Raw genomic sequence first — 16,715 nt, forward strand, 5'->3', positions numbered from 1 at the left:
GAAGCAATGTGGGTCAAGTGCAATGAAAGTGAAACGTGAGTGTGATTCATTCAAGCATCAATAACAAAATCCTATAATTTGTTGTTGTAATTGGAGAATAAGAGCAGTGATTAGAGTGATTAGAATAGCGCAGACATGGATGCAGTACTTGAGAAATAGCCAGCCTGTTTTCAGTCTAACTTCATGCTTTACTACAATTTATTAAAATGGGGAGCACACACTTTATTTTGGGAAAACAGACATTTACCATGAACTAACGAATTACGATGAGATGGTGTGTTAGATTATCGGTCACGACTTTACATCGTCACTTTGTTTATTTGGTCATCAGTCAGTCTATCTGTCAAATTGTTGACCATTTGGTTTTGGCCTTTGAGACCTAGTCCCCCTTGGTCTGATATGTTTGTAATTATACGTGTGTCTAAACATCAACATTTTTTCTACTCGTATGTCAACAAGGCATTGCAGATGTGTGGAGAAAAAGACATGATGCTAATTTCTGACCGTTGATCTGCTTGGAAAAGGCTAATCTCTGCTTTTAGAATCATCAAACCAATTGAAATCCAAAACTAAACCATTAGTGTGTTTGTTTTCCGTATTGTCACCCTATTATTTGAAGGACTCTCAGTGTAAACATGGACACAAACACACACAGGCGCTCTGGCAACAAGCGCCATCTGTTGAGCTGGCTGTGTTGGGCAGTTAGACTGCAGATGGAACTTTGTGATTCATTTGTTTGTCCTCTGTGATATTTTGTGTGTAACCTCTGTGAACAGCAAGCTGGCCAGCTTGTTACCGCAGCCAAGCGAAAATTGCACAATGCTTTTGTTTCTAGCGACGTTTTTTTGGGTTGGTTTTTGGTTAATTGGTCAGTTTGTAGGTCAGTCAGTGGCCTAAATGGAAGGTCCGTTATTCAGTTATAGTGTTAAACAGTTTGTTGTTGTACGGCATTTTAGTTGGTGATTAAGCTGGTTGTTTGTTCAGTTAGTAACTGTTCATCGCTCACGGTTCATTGGTATGGTGGTCATATCCGAACCCAACGGTTGGGGGTTTAGACCCCTGGCCTCGTCGCTTTGATACTGTTATTTAATTAGTAGTTGCTTATCCTACGAATGGAAGAATATTTTATATAATTAATATAATTTTAATATATAATTCCTCAGGACTTTTTAATTAGCACCATGGGGCTGCTTTTTTTGATGTTGTCACGCAAACATTCCAAATATAAATCTCTGGTGTTTGGCGCATTTATTTAGTAAAATGCTATTTTTTTTTTAATGAGTGGTCTTTTTGAATACAAAGGGTCAGGGCAAAGCGTTCCACTTGTTTGGAGTTGACATGGCGGCACGCACATGTAATGAGGAACGTCATGTGGATTAAAAAGTGCTCAGAGCATTGACTTAATCTTCATCATCATCATGGAGCAGAAAATAGGTCCTGCACTGTCAGCATCCTCCATGTTATCACTATGTTCTACCATTATTACATGGAGACAAAAGATTCTCCCTCATCACTCTTTGTCCACTTGCTCCTCTGTTGCTGGTGTTTATTTGGAATTAAACCAGGAATTGTGACGCTAATACGCTAATTATGGACATGTTGTTGGTTTTAACTCATCAGAAAGACAGGTTTTAGCTTACATTGTTGTAAATGGATATTTATTATTTATTATTGTTCACTCCTTCACTTTTTTCATTATGATCCTCGTCATTCCCTTTGAGTTTCCATGGTTTTTGATACATGATTGGTTGATTTTTATAGTTCAGAAAGTGGTTTTTAAATGAAGTTTATTACATTCCGTTGTTTGCTGTTGTATTCCTAAATTTTAGAATCCCTGTGACTTTCACAGATTTCTTTTTTTTCTTTTTTGTAGTGTTAGAGGCTAAATGTGGTAGACAAGTGCAGGCAAGGCGCTCTATTCTCTAAAATAAACTATCTGTCAAAAAACAGAAAGGCAAGCAACAAACAAAGGAAATATAATAATTAGAAAACAGACAGGCAATTAGCAAAATCCCGGTCCAATGCAACAAAAGTAATCTGATAAAATCAATTTAAATACAAAAATATTAAAGCTATTATTAAGGTAAATCTCCAATTCAAAATTGACCGATATCTATTTAATGTAAAAATAGACGACATTTAAAAGAAGTGCAAAATAAGATAAATATACAATAACAGTGGCTAAAAAAGGCGAATTTTTTTTCCATTCATGCAATAAAACATACAAAAAAAGAACAAAATTCAAATAAAACCTGTTATTGTTTGATTGTCTAGTCTAAACCTTAATGACATTAATGTTAGAGGTCAGTGTAAGATTGTGAATTAAACACGTATCAAATTCTTGAGTGAAATGCACGCACACTCCTCTGTCAAAAATAGCCTTGATCGCCGCATCTATCTCTGATTCACGTCTAAAAGATGAAAATCAGCAAGCACAAACACACATTTCACAAACGGGCGCATGCACACCTCACTATCTGCCTTTTCTATCGCGACATACAAATTGAATCAGCGGCCCTGACAGAGCGAGAGGACGAGGAGGACGAATAAAAATCACCTCATTATTCACACCCGTGCGCGGGCACGCACGCACGGGGCGACGGAGGAGTCATTTGATGCTTAAATGCTTGCAGACATGGTCGGTCGGGAGTCCCACGTTTGGTGGCAGTGTGATGGGAAGGATGATGATGATGATGAAGATGATGACGATAACAATGATCAAAGTCAAGAGTAATGGAGGTCAGTGTGACAACTGGGAATGGAAATGTGAATGGTCATTAGTAGCTGTCCATGGAGTCCCACATCGGGGTCCTGTAAATATTTTCTCAATTGTCCCATTTGTTGAAACAATAGATTAGGGGTTGCCAAAGGTAGGGGCTGTGGGCCAACTGCAACTTCTGCCCAGTATTTATTGGCCTAGAGCACAGGTGTCAAAGTGGCGGCCCGGGGGCCAAATCTGGCCGGCCACGTCATTTTGTGTGGCCCGAGAAAGTAAATTATGAGTGCCGACTTTCTGTTTTAGGATCAAATTAAAATGAAGATTAGAGATGAATTTTATATTTCCTGATTTTCCCCTTTTAAATCAATAATTGTAATTTTTTAAACATTTTTTCTGTGTTTTTAGATCAAAAATCATTTTGTAAAATCTAAAAATATATCAAAATATTTTCTATTTTCCACTTTAATATGGAACATAATTTTAAAAAAATGGTTTCCTTTTGAAATGAAAACCAATTATTAAATAAATGATTTTCTCTTGCTAAGAAAAAAAAACTCAAATAAAAAAATAATATTTAGGGATTTTAATCCAGTTCCTTTAATCCATTTAGAACAAAAGATCTAATATATCTAAAATGGTCCGGCCCACATCAAATCGAGTTGACGTTAATGCGCCTCGCGAACCAACCCGAGTCTGACACTCTTGGCCTAGAGCAAATGATGACATCATTAAATATGGCCCACACAAGAAGCTTAAACTGTGTAATGCATAGAAAAAAACTTTTGAAAAAAGTTTTTTTTCTGTAGTTAACAATTAGAAGTGGAATGATTTTGAAGGTGGCCCTTGCATCCTTTTGATTTTTCTCTAAGTACCCCTCGAGATCAAATCAAAAGCCTTTATTGCCATCATACACAGCTGCGTATAACGAAAAGGGTGTTGCTACTCCACAAAGTGGGTTTCCCAGTAAAAAAAACATAAATAAGTAATATAAAAATATAAAAAGTCACATCCTGGCAAGGTAAATTCTAAAATATTGCACAATCTTAAGATATTGCACATTGTTATTGCACACCCCGAAGTTATTGCACAGAAGGGATTTTGTGTCGTGCTAACGCAAGTTCAGAGTGCTGATGGCTGTGGGGAAAAAAAACTGTCCCTAAGTCTATTTGTCCGTGCTTTGCGAAGAAAATGGTTTGAACGCCCTTATGTAAATTAATTAATGAGCATCTTATGAAGCCAAGCAGTCGTTTTGTTTTTGATCGCATGCTATGTGTGCAGAGGGGTTCAAAGATGGAGGAATGTACTATATAGGAGCGAATTTTCTCCCCGAAATGTTAAATATAAAAAATTATTTGAAAGAAAAACTCGGTCGGATTTGAAACTTTGAAAGAAGTGTTTTCAGCTTTTGGAAGGCAAATATAAAGAAATGAAATGTAAAGAAATTGGCGTAGCATTTCTTGTTATCGCCATTCTGTCGTCCATCTGAATTATGTTGCAAAAGTAACTTGACTAACTTTTTGGAAGCCAAAGCATCTGGTGGCATTTGGCAACGTAGAAATTGGTTTTCGACAGGCCATCTGTGTGTGTTCTTTCCAAATTAAACATCTCACTTCACAGCCATACACAAAATGTGAAATTTATTTGAAATGCAGAGAGAACAGACATCCTTTAATTGCTTTGTCACTTCTGCCAAGGACGTGACATTGGCCGTTTGATTTTAAGGGGAAAAACACTGGCAAAAATGGAACATCATCAAAGTAGCATTTAAATCAATGATACGAGATTTTTCAGTAAGGGTTCACTTCGATGACAATTTGATGCCATAAAAGTAATTCCAACGCACTCGGAATCAGATTTCATGCAATTTTCTTTGATCGGTAATGTGGACAGATTTACTCAAATTACGATGATAATAACAGCCAGGAGAGAAAAAAACAATTCCTCTGTTTTCAACAAGATATTAACTCCTATTACAATGACGTGCAATGCTATTAAATAAAATCATGATGCAAAAGCTACAGACAAACCTATTACTTCTCTTCCAATATAATACAATGAAATAAAATGTAATAGTAAAGCATATAGGATACACTCAGTAATTCATGGATCACCAATTTCAATTCGTCACATCCCATAATCCAGATCTGACTTCAAACTGTAATTTTCGGAGGCAAAAAAAAGCATTACAAATTGGAAATATGGCATCATGACATAAATGCAGCGCTATACAGGAGGATGTAATGTGATTTGCTTAATGTGCGTATGCACGTACACAGTTGCCTTTTCACATGCAATCTCTTTAATTTCTTTTATTTTAATTCAGATTTTATCTTCGTTGTTCCGCTCCATCCTGATCTATTATTCATGGCTCTGTTTTAAAAAATGTAAAAGTGCGGAGGTCACTGACTCACGTTCACCCCTGCTGGCCGTAAGCACTACACTAAAACGCTCATACACACGCACGAGTCTAGTATTATATTCAATGTCTCTATTGAAATTCCATAAAAACTCCTTCAGCGCGGTTTAAAAACTTAACTTGAAGTCAAGCATTTGCTATGTGAAGTTTGAACTTCTAAAAATATAATCTAAATATTCCCCTCATTATTAGTGTGCCAACTACTTTAAGATAACCACGTGATTTTAAAGTCTCATTTAGTAATTTTCCAAGTTTTGATTGGAGTTTTTCTGGTACCTTTTCTAGCTCGTAAATAACGAATGAAGGAAGTGCTCAAAGCGCCTGCAACGAAATGCTAAAAATACGAAGACATGCATATATCGTGGACAACTAAAAGTGACCCTGTGGATACGATGCATGGAAAAGCGCCACCAAGTATTCAATTGCAAAAGACTTGACCTCTTTGTTGACTCCAGAAAACTGAAGAGCCATTCAGAACAACTCAACCCAGTTATTCAAAACATCTTCCCATTCAAACATTATTATCGATAGTTTTGCTACCATGCAAGGACCTTGTAGTACTCAAGAATAACTAGCAGATAGTCGAAGATTCAAACCCTCGGTCACTGGCCAACCTCCCCTAACACACTGATTCACCGCTCCCAATTGAATCCCTTCTTGAGTTCATTCAGCTGAGTTGATCATTTAGTTCTGCAGTGCTTTTAGCTATGTAGAGTAGAGTGAATAATTTTGCCGTTGTTTCTGCTGAGATGGCTAACTTTTTAGCTGGAGCTTAAGTTACCTGGGTCCTTGGAGTCCAATAAGGGTGTATTCACATTTACGCACATTTACACATTTAAAATATACAGCAGCTGACCTTTTTCTACAAGAATCCACCATTGCCTGCCATGTTGTGACCACTTAACACCCTCACACACGCGTGGGTGTAAGTGTTACCTAACTGACATTCAGCCATGGTCGTGCTGCCACGACCACTCACCGCACTTCCACCCTAGGCGGTCCCTCCGTCCACTCAGGCGCCATCAACCCCCTGCTGAACCCCCACACTCTCCATTGCTGTAGTATATACCATATCTATTTATAAGTTACTCAAATTAAAAACTTTTTTTTACCTTTCCTTGTCCTTTTAAAAAAAATATATGAAAACCGTATTTTTCAGACAAGTGACACCTGAGTATAAGTCGCACCAGCCAATGAATACACAATGAAGATGATTCAGTATTTGACAGACCTATCATGCAATTTTGTGAACACCATAAAGAATATAAAATCTACTAGAAAGTTTCCTAAATAGTCTTGAACCCACATTCATAAATTTCTGTGAATGCTACTTATTTTTAAAATATGACTTTCTGGTTTTAGACACTGTCAGTCAATAGCCTGCTAGTTTTTTTTTTTGAATTTTTCTTTAATATTCAAGAATATTTAGTGTTCAATGATCAAACTTACATTTTTGCAAACAGACAATTTTGGCTCTCAAATGAATGAACATTTCACAAATATTTACGTCTTGTGTTTGCATACTTTCTGTAGAGAAAAATACGATTTTCATCCAATGATTCACCAGCGTTTCTGACACTACTGCCAGCGGCCTGCGCTGTCTACTAGCTTTAGAAGATCACATGACTCACAGAGCAGGTGGAGAAAGGCCAAACGTACCCGTTAGCCTTTTATGCGGCCTTGATCAAATCACCCCACTTAATTTAAAATATCCTTCAGTGTAAAATCCAGGATGAATGAAGATTAGAATAAAATGATCATCAAAACCTTGTTAACACTGGAAAAATCCTTCTCCTTTAAAACGCGACCTTTCACGATGTTTTCAGTTTTTTTTTTTTTTTTTAATTTAATTTTTTTAAATCAGGTTCTCTATACAATTTGTGCTGAAAGTGGTCAGAATGTCCTTCCTCGGGCAATTGAGTTTCCATTTTGCCATCTCATCAATTGTGACTGACTGGATCCAATTTGAATAACTCATGTTTTACATTTAAACTCTTTAAATTTTGTATTGGCGTGCAGTTGTGACGGTGGATAATTTTTTTGTCAAGAACAGACGTGATTATTGGCGAGTGGGTTGTCGGGAAGACAGCATTTGTTTGTTTTTTCCATATATAACGGTATCCTCAACAATACATCTAAAGACACATCATCAAACATGAGTAAACAATTCACCCAGCACGAAATATAATGTTGTCGGTTCAATCCAAGCTGTTCTGTCTACAGAGCCTCTTGGCCTTGGAGAAAAATCTATTCTATTTTTTTCAGACCAAACAAAACATGTGTACATCGTCTTCAAGTATTTGTATAATACGTACAAAGTTGCCTGACATCACACCATTACTAGTTTCACATCTGCTCGATTGCAGAGTGGTTTGACTTAAAAAGGCAATTGCAATCAAATCATAGATGACAAATTTCAACCAGAACAAACTTGTTTTGATCTACCTTTGCCCTTTACCTTCAGTAAAGTTCATGTTTTGAAGTCACAAAGGAAGCAAGTCGAAAGTAAACGCTTTCATAACGAACCTATTTAGCGTCTTCAAACATCTCCATACCGTCACATGAGGACACATGACTCATCTCATTGGCGATGCCCTCTGGCTAGTGGTCCCACACCTCCCATTTCACATCTCGCCACCTGAGCCGACAGACAGCGATGCGTCGGCTTTCCAACTTAACGCTAAGAGAGACCGGCTCGCGGTGACGTCAGCTAGGCCAGTTACACCATAGGCGACTCACGGAGGGTTGGATCTACGCGAGAGTGAGTAAAAGGATCGACGGATGCAGAGAAATCTGGGTCGGCAAAGTGCAGCTGCACTGGGCGCTGAGACGCCAGGCCGGAAATCAGTTGAGCAGGCAGAATGGAAAGTGTTGAGAGAATAAATGAAGGGGGTGAGGATAAGGGCGTGTGTATGCGTGTTATCATTTGTATTCCATCTCAGTTCTTCCCTACCAAGACAAATGAGAATCAACATCAGTGAGGAAGTGTATCAGTTGAAACACACCGACCTCTTCCTCTGTTTCCTTGTCCTCTACGTTTTTCTCTTTCCTTTGCTTTCCCAATATCCGCCATTTTTACAAATCACCTTAACCCTCACCTCCTGTACTCTTGGCTTCCTGACCCATACCAACTGAACAACCAACTTTTGGTTGGTTGTCTTCGTGTGTTCCCTACGAATGACTGGTGACCAGTTTAGGGTTTCGTCTTTCTTTCAACCAGAGCTAATTTTGTTTGCCTTGCATTGTAGATTTTTGGCAGTCCTTTTTTGCCTGTTTAGTAGCACCTTTTTTGTCACTCCTATTTTCTTTTTTTGTATTCTACAGTTTTTGCCCAATGCTGGGAGGATTTATGCTTTCGAAAAATTGCATTTTACTTATATATGAAGGTTCTAATTCCTTCTTTTGCACAATTTTTCTGATGTCGTAGGGACCATTTCCCATCAAACTAATATTAGCTTTGACATAATTCAACTTTTCATTATGAATATCTTTTTCGAGTTTAAAAAGCCGAAGAAAGTCCAGTAAAAAACGTTCATCCGCAGTCGTCTTTTGTTTACTTTCGAACAGCTAATCAGGCCTGTCATGCGACTTTTTAAATTTTCACAAAAATGTGTTTTAGACAGTCATAGGGTTAAATCTCCTCCAAGGTTTGTTACTGCTTTGGGGTCCAATGCATCTCCCATCCTATCACAGCCACCTTTTACCGCTAAATTAACTTCCAGCTCACAATCAAGACACCATCATCTGCTCATCATATCTGCATAATCATGCCATCGCTAGCATTAATGTAGTCGCCCCACCCGATAGGTCGCCGCTCACGCTGCGATAAGATCTTGATGTATGCTAATCCAATCACTCTGACTTGGGTCTGAGTGGCAGACCGGCTACCTGTAGATAGGATGATGGCTGCTGCTGATGATGATAATCATTAACATGCGTACACTTCGATACTCGGATAAAGTGACTGAAGCGGGTTTTAAGTGAATCAGGAACGCGGCATGCTAAACATAAGAGCCAGAGCTGGCACGGTTGCCTCAAATAAACACTGTGCCACTTCAGATCTAATTTGCATCGGTTCCCTCACCTTGGTTTCCTCCGAAATCTGCTTGTTTGCTGATTTGTGACATAGCATCTGCAGTCAAATAATAATATATCTACATAGTTGTGAAAGGTTTGATGAATGATGTGGTATGTGTGATTCTACTACTCATAATTAACATTTTGGTCTCCAACTATGCAGAAGCATACGTTACATTTTTTTGTACATTTTACATAGTTGTGCATCTGTGCAAGTCTTGATAATTTATTTTTGAATACTCTGACAGCATTACAACATTTAATTAGTGTGTGGAACTCTAAAAAATGATAGTGGTAACTCAATCTACGCCTTCTCCTAAAAGTTACTTTGGTGGTTGATTTTTGTTTTTATTAAGTCAATTTATCGCAATTTAAACACGGTAATACACGTTTAGCCTTACTCTTCATACACTATAGCTTAGTGACAAACAGCCCCGCCGGTCTCTTTACATGAGAATGTAGTCCATGTGCAATGTATCTGATCAAATAAGTGGAGTGACAACCATTGACACGTTTGTCGCATGGCGCCGTCTGTCGGATGCTGTCAACTCACATTTTCCCGATGTGGCATTTGATGTCAATACATTGCCGGCGCACCCAAAATAACTCTGGGAATATTCCCTGACTGACTGCTAGACGACATTGTGATGTCAAGCAACATTTAGACTCATTCAAAAGGGCCTTTTTATTAAGGCATACAGAAACAACATGAATTGTGATGGAGCTCCATCCTCTATATCTAATGGCAGGAGGCGGGGTACACCCTGAACTGGTTGCCAGCCAATTTCACGGTTTCTGTCCCTTTTTTTGCATACCGTAGTGTCCAGAATATGGTCTGCTACCATTTGTAAAATTCATTTTTGTTTTTTATTGTACATTTTTAGATTCCAAGAAAGGCAGCTTTTGCCAACAAACGGAGCTGAGCATTACTTACAGTAGAAGAAGCTGAAGGTAAGCTTTATTGGTCTTCTTTTCATAATTTCAGAGCTTTATTTTATCAACTTAAAGATTTTTTTATGTGCTATATAAAATTTTGGCAGGTTCGATAATACTTTTTTTCTGTGCTGTATTTAATTATGAATTCACAAGACACATTTTTAGTCGCATTTTTTAAGCAATCCACCATGTGAACAACTGCTACAACATATTTGAGACAACACACTTGTTAGTCCTTCATGTCAATGTCATCTGCATAATTGTAAACTCTAAAAATATACATTTGCAATTAGGTTGCGTGATTGCAACAAATTACACGGCATTTCCCCAAATCAGCTCATATTCCAAGCCCTATGTTTACATGTTAATTGAACAAATGTGGCACTGTTATTATTTCTCGCCCTTGTGTTATCATCCACACACTCTCCCACTCTTCTCATTTGAAAACAAATTGAGCACACACGAAAAAAAACAAGCCCAGTGTCCAATTGTCTCCACAGTATCTTATTTGTTCCGGGGGCCGATAAGCAATCTAAAGTAAATGAAATGAGTGAGGGGGGGAGAGGGAATGGGATAATGGCGCTGCAGCAAAAACTGTGGGAAGGGGGGATGGATATTGAAGGCAACAAAACAAGCAAAAAGTGTTGTTAAAGTTGAATTTAAAGTGCTGTGAAGAGATTGCGCAAGTAGGTCAGCGAGGAGGAGGAGAAAAAATCTTCAGATGGGGATTTGATAAATAGATCATTGTGTGCATGAAGCATCTTTCAGTCTCTCCCACAATCACCTCCCATGTACCCCAGTGCACCCCCACCGGTGCCATATAAACAGAATCCCTAACTCATCTGTTTACTGTAAATGAGTCTCGTCAAGAAGGCCACGAGATACAGCGAGCAGCTGTGTAGTGCTCAACGCTGTCCTGTGTTTCCCCGCATCTTAATTTTCCACTTTTTGTTGACGTCTTTTTGTAGCCAAATTAGTCTCGGAGTGCATTTACCGGAGGATTGTAATGCCTCCTGGCTGAACTCCTAATGACGCAGCAGCAAGCAGCAGAGAACTACAATAACAAAGCTATTGCATAAAGCAAGGCCCATTGTAAAATGTACTGTACTAATATTTGTTAAAAAGATAATCCTAAGTACTGCGATGAACTGGTCATTTTGGTTTAGTCAGTTGGCTGGATTTGCAAACCCTGTTTGGATAAGAGCCACAAAAAAATGGATGGATGGTTGATTGGACAGACAGCCACTGGAAGGAGACTAAGAAATTAGTTCAGTGTTCCCTCTTAAGTTTTTCCGTTAAAAGGCGGGTAATGGCACTATGGACTAAGTGGAGATCTTGCACTTCTTTAGCACTTTGCACTGCTTTACTCCAAAGTAAAGAACATTACATTGATCTAGGCTGGTTGTTACAAAGGCATAGATTATGAGTGAGGAAACTGTCTTTTCCTAACATGCAGCCCCTTATGACCATCAAATTGGGGTGCGTGGTTTTTCCCTAATGACTTTTTACTTGCGGGCCTCTACAAACACCCAGCTCAGCGTGAGGGGGATCATCTGATGTTTGTTTTGTAATCTCCTCCATGCTCCCTTTACGTCCTAAAACCGGGGCCCAGGTGCGGCAGAACCCCTAGAAACTCCCCTAATTACTGCCCCTGGTAATGGGAGCATATGGCAGTTTTAGACCATAAAAACAGCTTCTAACTCTATATAACACAGCCACAATAAAGTGCCTACCAATATACTATTATATATCACCAAATAAATTACCGCCTACGTACTCGGACAATTTATTGTGATAAATAGAAATGAGTATTCGAATTTAACGCCTTTATATTTCCATTAAAAATAAATAATACCATAGTCTTCCCTTGGCCAATATACACAAACAAAATTAATATTTTTAATCATGTGGTAATTGTAAAACCAAAAAAAGTATAATTTTTTAACTCTTGTAGACAAAAATGAAGACAGACAAATAAAATTGACTGCAATATTGAAACATAGATGAATAAACTTGGTCAATATTAACATACGTACATAAATAGTATATCCATAAGTAAGTTTGAAATGATGAATTTAGTTACATGTTGATGTAAAACCCAACATGTTATAGTATTTGTGTGACAAATATTGCAAATATAGTATTTATGTACGTCACATATACACAGACACGCAAAATACAAAAACATGCATTTTATTCGAGAAGACTGAGACCAAAATGTTAGGCGGAAAAAGTCTAGATTAAAACATAAAAACAAACAAAAAGGACCAAGTGCCAAACTGTGACCAAAAAATTGAATCCTTTAAATCTGGATAGATATAGATTCTAATGAATTTTAGCATTGATTTATCAACTAAGGCTTTGGTCCATCTTCACTGTAATTTAAATGTGAAAAGCTTATGGCATCATCAACTACGACCACGCCGTGTTGAAACGCTGTCAGCAGCGCAGCAGGAATTAAGCCTAAATGACTTATTTCAAAGGCAACAAGTCAATTGTATTTGTCACAACATCAAGCGAGAGTTGAAATCATCTGGGAGGAAGGCAGACGCGTATTAATCCGCTCTAGCTTCATTGTTATTCTGCCACTTTATTAAAAAGGCCAATTTCAATTAAAGCCTGCACCTGTTACTCTTTGATCACAACTCTGTCACTCGCCAGAAATGCCATTTTATATAGTTTGCTTTTGCTGATCTCTGCTCCCGCACCTGTCCATTCACATTACCTGGCTAGTGTTTCACAGTCGCAGGTGACACTTCCTCACATCTCGTCTTTATTCCATCAGCGAAGCCTCTGAAATCACACAAAGCACAAAAAAACAATAGCAATCAAGGAATGCGCTCTGATATTTACACTTTTAAATGGTGTCGAGGGAGCACGAAGCCAGAGTTTCTGAGTACTTCTAAACGACTTTGCGTACTGATAGGAAAAGTATATCGGCAACTATTACCTGCAGTATGAATTTTGACAGAATGGAGTGCAAATTAACTGCTGATTCCAAACCCAAATATGCTTATATATAAATTTATGAAGCAGCTTCCCATTCCCAATGGCTAAATGACACACACCAACCTTTTTGATTAAAAGAAATATAGCCTAGTTTACAAAGTGGCAATAAACCTCCAGACTGGCTCCAGTTTCTTACCTAGTTCTACAATGTCTTGTGTGTCTTGTGTCTCTGTTGCTACTGCAACCAAGACATTTCCCGACTACGGGATGAAATAAAGTTCTAACCTCACCTAACATAAAGACCACTACTTGATAACATATTCTAACTACAGTATATCCCATGTAAAATGTTCATTGTCCTTTTTTCACCAAGATACTGCAATTTAATACAGAAACATATTGTACAACACATTTAATACACTATGACAACACATCGTTACCAACTAATTAATAACAAACAAATGATCCCCGTGTGAAAATATAGGACAGCGCATACGTTTGTGTATAACGTGTGCCTTGTTAGGCTTGGATACTTTTTATTATTATTCAGGGGAGTTCACTGTTGATGTCATTAGCTAAATAAAATGTGTGGATGCATTTTGTCTTCTAAGCTGGTGTTCAAACAGCCTGTTGGTGTCTTATGACTGCAAGGTTATTAAAAAAAACGTAACTTTTATGACTGCAGCATCCTACTGGGTTTTTATGAAGATCAACCTTCTCATAAATCAGACCCCGTGGCCTGTCTTGAGTTAAAGTGATCCTCCGGAGGGAATGGTGGAGAAAAACACTTTATTTCATTTTGATTTTAGTAATAAGTGTGAAAAGAAGGACATTGCACAAGTCACTTTGACAGTCAAGGCAGTAAGAATTTATAGCTCCCGATAAGTCACTAGATGGATGTTTGGTAGATAACGGTACAAATAATCACAGTCCAATGTGACTAACCAGATGAATCCACATTTTCAGTTTGCAGTAAACCCTCGTTTATCGCGTAAGTTACGTTCCAAGACTTGCCGCCATGTAGTGACAGTGCTTTTATGGTGTCTAGTATTATTTGGATTTGTAAAACCCTCTCTGCACAATTATTTAACTCCCCTATTACGATCCTGTTGACTATACCTTCACTAACAAGAACAATTGTGAAGTAATAACACTTAATATTAACTACGTCGGGATGATATTCATGTTCAAGGCTATCTTCTTTCAGTAGTTGACTATCCATATAGCCCAAGCAGCTTCCATACGGACGATAGATAGCCTTATGACAAGATGTAACGACCTGTCTTACTAAAAGTGCTGGAAGATGTTTTCCTAATGTTAGCATCGTCCTAGCCAATGGTGGATTCATTCGCTCCCAAATGGTATGTTTTCCCATCCTTTGCTATATCGAGAACTTGCACTCTTTCGACGACTGTCATCATTATCCGTTGCCTTTTAGGCTTAGTAACATCCTTAGAAGACGCAACGCATCTGTGAGGCATTGCAGAGGTTGATACAATCACAAAAAGGGAGAATTTACAAAGAAGACAGAGTAAAACAAGCAGCTTGTAGCAAGATAGGGAGATCAGATGGTTAGCCAGTAGGCTTGCCTAATGGTAGCTGCAAGGGAAATTACGATGTAGGCAGTAGTAACTAGGTAAACGTGTCAGTTGGTCAGTCTTTAATTTGCACTGCAAGATAAATTACATTTCTCGAGAGACCCTGTTTTCATTGGGTTTTTCAAAGCAAGCGATGGAAATTGATTTTTGGATTATAATTTATTTTGTTATGTAACACCCTCTCTAAAATACAGAGAAACGCTGATCTCCTAAATGCTTTTGTATATAAATAAAAACAGCAGAACATAATTAGCGCTGGGATTTGGGCCGCATTTTTAAAATGTTCTATTTTCTCACTGTGAATTTAACCCACCGTGAATTAAACCACAAGTCGAAGTGGTGGAACGTCCCCCCGGAGGCCCTACGCAGTAACTCACCCCCGTGTTGTTACAGTATGTTATGTTAAGACTCTTGTATTCAGCAGCTCACCATTAAAACAAAGCCGGCTGATTGAAAGAATTTGCATCAAAGCACATTCTAATACATCCGTGCACCTCACACTCGCCGTTCAGTGAGGGTTTTATGGGTGCAGATGCACCAGGAATGTGGGTAATGTATGTAATTTACACGGTTTAAAGAGTGCCCCCCGCAATGTTCCCATAAAAGAGTTCTCACATCAAAGGAGGGATTTACATACATCTACACACAGTTGTGTATTATAGGGATTTCCCTGATCATATGAAAAAAATCGGGTTTTTAGAATATGTTTATTTGTTGCCACTGCCACTGCCACTGATAGACATCCAATCCAAATTTTTCTAGGAAGGTTGGCACTGATTGTGCAATGGGTGCCAAAGTCTGCACCATGTGTGAAAGCATACACGACATAAATGTATACAGACGCTCCCCTACTTACGAACATTCAACTTACGAACAACGGTACATACGAACATGTCTGCAAATTGCGTTTAAGTCCAAAAATGTTCGCAAGTACAATTTTGTATTTCGCGTCTTTTTCGGAGTAGTACTTCTTTCCGCCGCTAATACCAACGCCTGGCGCTGTGAGAGCTCAGCTCACCCAGCATCTACCTTCTTCGTTGCAATGCGGAAGTGCGTGAATGTATCTCCAGTGTGCAAAGAACCTTTTTCATTTGTATCATTAAATATCTCATGCATCCAATATTGAATATGGTTGGTAAAAAGCTAAAGGCTTCTATTGAGGGAGTTGCAAGGAAGAGGCAAGCCATTTCATTTGAAACGAGTGGCAATAATAACGAAGCTTGATGCGCGGGAGAGTGGTGAGCGTTGCACATTGAGTACCATTTATAAACAGAAAGATCGAGCAGCAGGACCCAAATATTGAACGTTGCACAAAGTTTGCAAATCAATTGAATGATGCCATACAGTGCTACTGCATCATTTATGATGAAAAAAAGAAGAAAACTGTGCAATCGTCATTAGGTCGCTTCTTTTGGCCAGTTTCTAATACATAAATCTATCTCTCTCTCTACAGTACTGTACATATTCTCTCCATTTTATTAAATGTTTTTTTTTCAGTACAAACCAATGCGTGTTACTTATACAAGCCTTAAACATACAAATGCACTTATATAAACCTTCAATATACTTATGTAGGCCTTAAACATAAATTATAATACAAAATATAGCACTAAATCAACTTACAAACAAATTCAACTTATGAACAATCGCTCGGAACCAATTGCGTTCGTAAGTTGAGGAGTGTCTGTATTGTGAATTGCACAATAGCGTGCTCATACTATATGCAAACGGACACATACTACTTCTTTTATTAAATAGTTATGAAAGTTCGCCGTGTACACATCATTGAGCTGTAGCCTTGGGCCTTTGTGCATGTGAATTACAGGTGGTTTTATGGGGATGTTTCACTAAATAACTTAGATGAGTGTGTATGAGGGTGTGCGCACGTGTGCTTGCATGACTTTGATTCAAATGCTTTTTAGCCAGCCAATTCAACGGCAGCCACAGCAAGTTAGCCATCTGATGCTAGCCAATCAATGAGCTTAATCCTATCTAATGAACCAATTAAGATTTAATTATC

The 16,715-nt window shown here is 38.3% G+C and overlaps 1 protein-coding gene across 2 annotated transcripts in view; it reads right to left on the reverse strand.

Moving 5' to 3' along the window:
* Positions 1–16,715, reverse strand: part of LOC144077324 (protein ELFN1-like) — a 52,239-nt gene that overhangs the window by 13,415 nt on the left and 22,109 nt on the right. For both annotated transcript variants that reach the window (XM_077604972.1, XM_077604971.1), the window contains exon 2: positions 12,874–12,941. The gene's annotated coding sequence lies outside the window, so the exon portion shown is untranslated. The remainder of the gene's footprint in view (positions 1–12,873; positions 12,942–16,715) is intronic.

This window comes from Stigmatopora argus, chromosome 7 (assembly GCF_051989625.1).
Source record: "Stigmatopora argus isolate UIUO_Sarg chromosome 7, RoL_Sarg_1.0, whole genome shotgun sequence".
In the NCBI taxonomy this organism is placed as follows: Eukaryota; Metazoa; Chordata; class Actinopteri; order Syngnathiformes; family Syngnathidae; genus Stigmatopora; species Stigmatopora argus.